The following is an 8,250-nucleotide window of genomic DNA, read 5'->3' as shown; positions in this document are numbered from 1 at the left end:
ATGGCTAAGGTTGGAGCCTTTACCTACTGGTTGAGGTCTCTAAAGGTTAAAGAATTGGCTAAAGATGATGGCCAGGTCTCATAAAGCTCAAGACGAAGAAGGCAAATGGTGATCTTTGCCTCGAGTGCTACGAGCATCCGACCTGATAGCCCAATCCGACGCATAACACACGTCGTCGACCTAGGGGATGCAAAACGATGTTGAGCGGTTCAGCCAGTTCGTCCACCGACTCTAGGCCAGGAATGACCCAACCTAGACGAATCGACACTCATCTCGGACATAGCTACGACCAGTCAACGCCGACATATGTTCCACATATGGTCCCAACTCATTGATGCCAACATTTGTCTCGTGCACGACTACGACAAGTCGATTCATCGCTTGCATCACACATGACAACAATCAATCGATGATGACGCTTGACCTGCACACGGGATCGTCAATACTTCTACGAAGCACATGACCGAGGGCACAAGCATCTCGTACCCGTATTAGGCACGGTACCGAGCCCTTGGCCCACTCTAACTCTCTCAAGAGGTGGAGTCATTAGCAACACATCTACCATTAAAGCAACTAAGGGAAGCCCTTGGAAGTCGATGTCGACGCCTTCGTGCATCTAATCTAAGGCTATCTCCGACAATGCCGAAGCTGAGGTGCTCGCTGAAATACACCACTTAGCGCCTCCCGATAATGGTGTTATGTTCTCTTCGACCAAAGCTGAGGTCCCTACTCAGACCTCCACCACGGCCTCAAGAGTGGGGGGGCAAATGATATAGGTGCATGTGGCAGGGCTGGGGAGTAATCCTGGCCGCTTGCTGCTGACCAACTCCAGCTCATCCCTGGTGAGCTCAAGTATAAATAAGTGGTGTCACTCCCTAAGTAAGCTATCTTGGCTTCTATTTCTTTATTCTCCGTAGCTCTCTACTAACCTCGTCTAAGCTACCTCTACTCAGGCCTCATCCGACCCCTTGCTACGCACTTACTAACTTGACTGTCGGAGTCTCGACCCTTGGGATAACACCCGGGGCCTTTGACGTGTTCTCTTGGTCACAGGTCAAACATTGGAGCCCCTAAATCTATCAGCCCTCGGACTCAATTAGCCCTCATCTATGGAAGCACAATTACATTGTTTCCCTTGACCCAACCTTGGCAGCAACATTAACTAAGGAAAATTTATGATGCGGGAAAGACATGTTATGGGAAGAGTTTTAACCAATCAAAACCCACCCATGAATTTTGATAAGTAATACCTGATTGGCTATTACGTTTATGATTCCATTGGACTGGTCATAGGGATGCAAATGGATTTGATCAGATTTGAATCAGGGTATGGGTATATTCAAATCCAATCCGACATTGTTCATATTGAATATGATCTTATCCAAAATCCAATCAGATCTTATAGGACTCGATTTGAATTTGAATCCTATCGGTAAGTCGGATCTTTTGAATCTGATTCGGTCCGACTTGTTTTCTTTAAAAATTAATAAATTATTAAAAAAATATACTAGTTTAAATAAAGTAAAAACAAAAAATACAAGTATTTTTTAATTATTTTCATCATATATACATGTTTTTATAAAAAAAATAAATAATACGATTTCTAAAAATAAAATATAAAAATATTTATAAATAAATAAATAACATATATATGTATTATATATATTTATATTTATAAATATATAATATACATCGGATCGGATCTTCTCGAATTGGATAGAAGGGATCCCCGATACAATTTCTAATCGAATCATATTATCCGATCCGATCCAAAGATCCAAACAGGGGTGATCCAAATTTGACCAAATAGGATCGGATCTCGAATAGAATCGGATCATGATCCAATCCATTTGCACCCCTAACTAGTCAAAATTTTTTTAGATATCATGTCTTTCCCATATCATAGTCGAACCCATTTTTCTATATTGAAAATATCCATAATAGGGTGATCAATGGGTCAGGTATATTCGGATAGTATAGAACCAACTAAATCAATTATATCAGTTTTGGTTCAATGGTTTTATTCCAATTAATAATTGGGTTGGAACCGATCCAGTTTTTGTTGTTATAAACGGATTATATAGTTAATAAAATAAATAGTTTATTAGTTTATTGTCATTTGTAAGTGAAATATCAACATGGATTCTAGGAAGTAGGGTTGTCAATGGACTCCAAAGGCCTGATGCCCAATTCGACTCTGAATTTGACTATCTTGGATTTGGATGTTAGAATTTACATTTGATTAAAAATTGGATCTAATATGTACACACAATTGATAAGTTTAATATTTTACATTAATATACATTTATTATACATATATAAGTTTAAAATAATTAAGTTTTTTGAGCTTTTTTTTAATTTTGTAGTCATTTTAAACACAATAAGATGGGTATGGATTACATTTGAATCCAATCCAAATTAGACATGATAATTGGATGCAAATGGCAATCGAGAGGTTTTGTTATCGGATGTATATGTAATTGGATCCAATCCAAATCCAATGAGTTTATAACCCTAGTATCAAGGTAGGGGGCATGGCTCCCCTCCACCACCCTTGGGCTTGCTCTTGTGTGTGTATGGGTGTTCAAATTTGGTTTGCAAACTTAATAAGTCAATTTGGTTTGGTAATTTTATAAATATCTGATCAGGGGTGATTTGGCCCATCGGTGACAATACGCCAAGTGGCATTCTAAAACCATTGCATTACATGTTGGCACCACGTAGGCAGGATACGATCGACAAGCTCAAGACTGTGGGCCGATTGGTGACCTACACGATGCAGTGACCGACCTCCACTATGTGTGGTCTATCGTCGTCCTCCAGGATCACTTTGCCTTATTGACAGAGCTGACTTCCGCCCCACTCGCTTCGGAAGCAACCGGATAAGTTCTATCGCTTTATGCAGAAGCCGTCTCCGAGCACGAAATCACCTCTACGCGAGGCGGGCCAATAAACCATGCCCTCCTGGAGATCTCGGACACGCAACATGAAGGCCATGATAACTGTGCCTATATAAAGGCATCCCATTGTTCAGAGAAGGTATGCACGATTTTACTCTTACAATTCTCTAGCTCTCTTAAAGCTCTTCGTTGACGTAAGCATCGAAGTGCCCATCTCAGGTACTCTGACTATTGTCTTCTTACAACTTGGCTATCCAACCTCGTCAGACTAACGTTCGAACTGTCCTTCATCAAAGAGTACTAAATCGCATACCATCAATATCGATTGGGAAAAATTTGAATCGAACCAAACTGAAAACCAAATTAACCTGAACATATACATATATTTATATTTTAATTGTAAATATTGACATTAATATTAACATTACTATCTATTAATATTAGCATATAATAATATTAATACATAATATGTATTTTAATTATAAATATTGATACATTTTAATAATAATATAACATACATGCATATTTTAATCAATTAAACTAACCGAAATGTAGTTAGGTTCCATTTTCCAACGGAAGCGACGGATTAAACACCTCCCACCTGCATGAAACTGATTAATAATTGGTTAGGTATTGGTATTACCCTGTACTATGCTACGCTAGACCCCAACATTGACAGATTTACCTAAATTCATTTCTTTTCATTCTGACTCTGCCACAAACACTGACATATATAACAGGCTTGCATAATCAAACACTAGTAAACACATATATGGGACCACGGAGCACAGTACTTGAAGAGGGTATTACGGTAATTAACCTTGTAGAGACCTGTTTGCTTTAACAGAAAAATGCCTGCCCGGGAGGTGTTTTAAAGTTCCCGAAAAAGTGAGGGAGATTTTCAGATAAAAACCCTAGAAATTACACAACAACAGGCACCTACCGCTTACCATGGCCCACCTTAATATTTGACTCCGTCAATCTGAAAATCAACCGTTGATCATGTGTTGGGTAGAAAGTAGAAACATAGAAAAGTGCCTCGGGATAATTCCAGTCAAAAAAATTACTTTTCTTTTCCCACTTCACTCCCAAAAGCTGGTTCTCTTTTCGAATTTTAATCTAATTAAAAACCTCTATTTTTCACAAAAAAAAAGGAATATCTATCTTGTACAATGGACACCTTTTGTTCTATTCCGCCTTGATCACAGACAGAATATCCCTTCTCCTTCCATTAATTTTGTACTGGCAAAAGAGATTCCAATCCATCGGTTAGTTTATTTGGTCTACAGTCTTGAGTATAGATTATATATTACAGAACCGAACGTGCATGCCACTGAGGAACCTTCCAAGAAGTTTCCAAAACCAATTAGGATAGTTAACGAAGATATATCGGAATTTAAGAAAGATTAGAAAACCGTGTGTCCCTCAGGAGTTATGCTGAGGGAGTCTGTTAAATACTCTCTCTCTCTCTCTCGTTGGGAGTTTTCCGAACTCGAAACTCAACCATCTAAATTTAGATTGTAACGCTCCAAGTCTACCGGCATACAGATTCACGCAACTCCTCCTGATAAGGGTTCTTGTTTTGACTATTAACCACCTTGAAGCTTTACCTTTTTTATCTTCTTCATCCCTAGCTAGCTGGCTAATATACACACTCTCTCGCCGTCTATCTCGCCTTGTATCGTTTTGGGTCTCTATATCTGGAGTCTTTCTTCTCCGATATCTGCTGTTTTTCACGCTTGGAACACATATCTGCTGTTTTTCACGCTTGGAACATAGAAGAGAATTATGGGTATTCGATCCCCTTTTTCTCGGAAAAAGAAGAGCAAGTCTGTTCCGGGCTCCCCTCGCGAGAACTCGGGTAGCTCGAGGTCGTCTTCTTTGCACGAGCCGGGGAACTCAAGAACCCTGGTCGAGGAACTTGGAGCAGTTTTCAAGAAATTTGATATGAATGGGGATGGGAAGATTTCTTGGTCTGAACTGGGTTCGATAATGGAGAATTTGGGAAACCCGGTGACGGAAGAAGAATTGCAGAAAATGGTGAAGGTGGTTGATTTGGATGGCAATGGATTTATCGATTTAAACGAGTTTATTGACTTGAACACGAACGGGGTTGATTCGGAAAAAGCTGTAGAGGATCTGAGACACGCGTTTATGATATTTGACACAGATGGAAACGGGTCTATATCACCGGAAGAATTGCAGGCGGTGTTCAGGAGTCTGGGGGACGATAAGTGTTCGATCGCAGACTGTAAGAAAATGATTCGTGGCGTTGATTGCGATGGAGATGGGTTGATAAGTTTTGAAGAATTCAAGAATATGATGATGAACTCGCGCTCTCCCGTTCATCCTCTCCAATAACATCATCACTTCAAGTTCAAACAGTAATGGTGAACAGTGATGGCTGATAATGCGTATCTTTGATTTTCTCTCTTCAATTCATCTGTTTGTCTCGTTTTATTTAGAGTAGTTTTTGGGTTGTTCATACCGTTCTGACTTCTGAAATTGGTTTCACTAGAGGACATCAACTGGCTTTTTATATTGGGCACTCTGTATATTCCGCACCTGACGTTTCTTTAATCTTGTTTGTCAAAATGCCATCCCAACGTTTCTTCTAAAACCTTTTACACAAAAGGCAAGCTCTCTCTCTCTGTTAATTCTTGAATGATTTTAGTCTTTGTTTAGCCTTGGCCTTTTTTTTGGTTTTTTGATGGCTGCCTTGGCCCTTGTGACTTGATCTTATAAGAGGTTGAATATGTTAATGATATTAAAAGATTCAAACTAAGAAATTCTTGATGAACTTCTTCAAGTGTGTTAAGATTAGATTATAATCATGGTCCATTGGAGCCATATTCTATAAATGTTAATATACGTGAGTGGGCCATGATTGCACTAGATTGATCCACTATGCCCACCAACCGGTTGGGTAGTGCATGCTATAGATTATGTTTTAGGTGCTTTTGTGGGTCCCTTTTAAAAGATTATGTGGAGCCAACTCTTATTGTATTCAACTGTTCAAACTTTCACATGGAGACTTGGAGTGATGACTTGATCAAAGCCAGACAAGCAGGCACCAATTACAGTGACCAGGAAAGCCCAGGGCCAGAGAATCCATTTGCATCTCCCCATAGCAAGCAGCATTTCTACTACAGTGATATAGAATTCTGAAGAATTATAGAGGTACACTACTGAATTGCAAAGTTAAATTGGTTCGGTTGGCAAGAAAGGGACTTTTTCTTTCTTTCTTTGGCAACTTATCTCATGGATGGATCAAACTCCTATTGAATTCATTTTAAGCCTTAGAGGTGTTTGGAAGTATAAGTCTGAAAATTATTTTCAGATCTGAAATAATAAGACTTGGGCCAGGTGCTGAATGTGTTCAATGCGTTTCAAACCTGATCAAAAGTCTAAAATACCCTTGAAAACATGCTTGCATTTCTCTCTCACTGTTCATCTTCTCCACTTAACATAGCAGCGAACCAATGGCAACAAGTGACTCCTCTGACGAACTAGCGACAACGAGTTCAGGCCTTTTTCTTCTTCCTTTATGGTTTCGTGGCTTCCGTCCATTGTTTTTCATTTTCGACCACCGCTATAACTCTTGAAAGTGGCAGCAAGTGATTCCTCCGGCAAACCTGCAGCGGTGACTCCTCCGTCGCAAGTGACTCTCGTGAACCAGCGGCGGCAAATGTCTTAAACAAGTGACTCCTCTAATACAACTCCTCTGTCGTCCACTGTTTTTCCTCTTCTTCCTTAAGACATTATTTTTCTAATTATTAAATACTTTTTATTGTTTTATGGACTTTATTATTATTTTAACTTTTAATAATTTATTTTTTTATTTTTATAATTTATTCATATTTTTTAATATTATTTTGAATTTAATAAATTATTTTTATGAAATAGTACAAGTTGAAATCAAAATTACCGAATAGTCTAATTTTGGGGTAAAATAGTGAATTTTAGATGTTGAAGGTTTTATCCAACACAAGCAACCTTTTTTTTTTATTTAAAGCCTCTAAAAAGGCAAAAAACAACTGTCTCTTTTCAAATTTCATACACTTTTAATATCTTTTTAATTTTAGAGATTTCAGATTTATCAAATGCCACATAAGGCCATGTTTGGGATTGCTTAAGGCTGCGTTTGGAAACGATGCAAATGGAGTGTAAATCCGGTTCAGGGTAAATTTGCATTCTGGTTCACTTTTGCCTGTTTGGTAAGGAGGTAAATTTGTTAGTGCAAAACTAACCCAACTTTGCAATTTATATGAACCATTTTACATTCTAAATATTTGCATTCATATTTATTTGCATCGTTTCCAAACGCAACCTAAGTTAAAAATAAGTGGTTAAAAACAAGTGATCAGAAAAAAAAAAAATGTGAAGAATTGTCTCAATAACAAATCAAATCTGATTTTAGTTTCTTGACTCGGATAAAAAATAAGAAAAATTTTCAGCGGAATGGGACATTCTTCTTGATTGACTTAGGTTGTATTAATTTGTATCCTTGATGTTTTTATCGTAAACTTATTGGGCTGATCAAATTAGTGAAAATGTGTTAATAGCAATTTGTATTGATGAACCCAAAACGTTTCAAGTAGAAATAGAAATGACTCCAAAAACAACCTTAATCTCTTTTTTAGTCATAATGGTGCTTCAATGTTTATCCCTTGCTCCTGGGTATTGGATATTGGGTCTCAAACAAAATATGTCCAAGGTGCTAAATGTAATGCGGATTTACCGGATTTATAGATTTTAACTGCATAGGGCTCTTCTTACCGTGAGCCCTAAGTACAAAAATACAAGATTTTTACACTTATTTACTTATGTACTCCTTACAAACTGAGCCTAAGAGTTGAATGATTGAGCTTCGCTTGGGCTAAAAGCATTTCTACGTAGTACGTAAGCCATCATAATTCATAAGCTTCCCCAGCGTAAAGCGTAGCCCAACAGATGTGAGCCTGAGCTAGTCAACCCAAGCCCAAATGCATTCAACTTGGTCCGGGCCTCACAGTTGAGCCCAGGTTGTTTGAGTTCTAAACTTTTTCCTGCTTATATATATTTCGGCCATGTCTACATACCTAGGTTCATTCCAAACTAAAGAGAAAATAATGAAAATATCAAAAAAAATATGTGCCAAATCCAAAAGAATACCAAATCGACCCTTTCATAGTTTCATTGTTGAGGGATGAGGATTTTATGGGAAAATTGGTTTCACAAATTTCTATAGAAAACGATATACGCTTCTTTTCTTTTTCTTAGATCATAGAACCAGTCAAGACCAAGTTGATTCCTAGTGTCTTTTAATGTATCTATTTCAATTTCTTAAATCGTTCTTGCAAATCACCAA

General features: G+C 38.0%; 1 pseudogene; it reads left to right on the top strand.

Moving 5' to 3' along the window:
- Positions 1-4,353: 4,353 nt before the first annotated feature.
- On the top strand, positions 4,354-6,718 carry LOC104607402 (uncharacterized; annotated as a pseudogene).
- The last annotated feature ends 1,532 nt before the right edge of the window (positions 6,719-8,250 follow it).

Source organism: Nelumbo nucifera, chromosome 4 (assembly GCF_055504915.1).
Source record: "Nelumbo nucifera cultivar China Antique chromosome 4, China Antique-T2T, whole genome shotgun sequence".
Lineage (NCBI taxonomy): Eukaryota > Viridiplantae > Streptophyta > Magnoliopsida > Proteales > Nelumbonaceae > Nelumbo > Nelumbo nucifera.
This window is presented reverse-complemented; position numbering and strand designations above follow the sequence as displayed.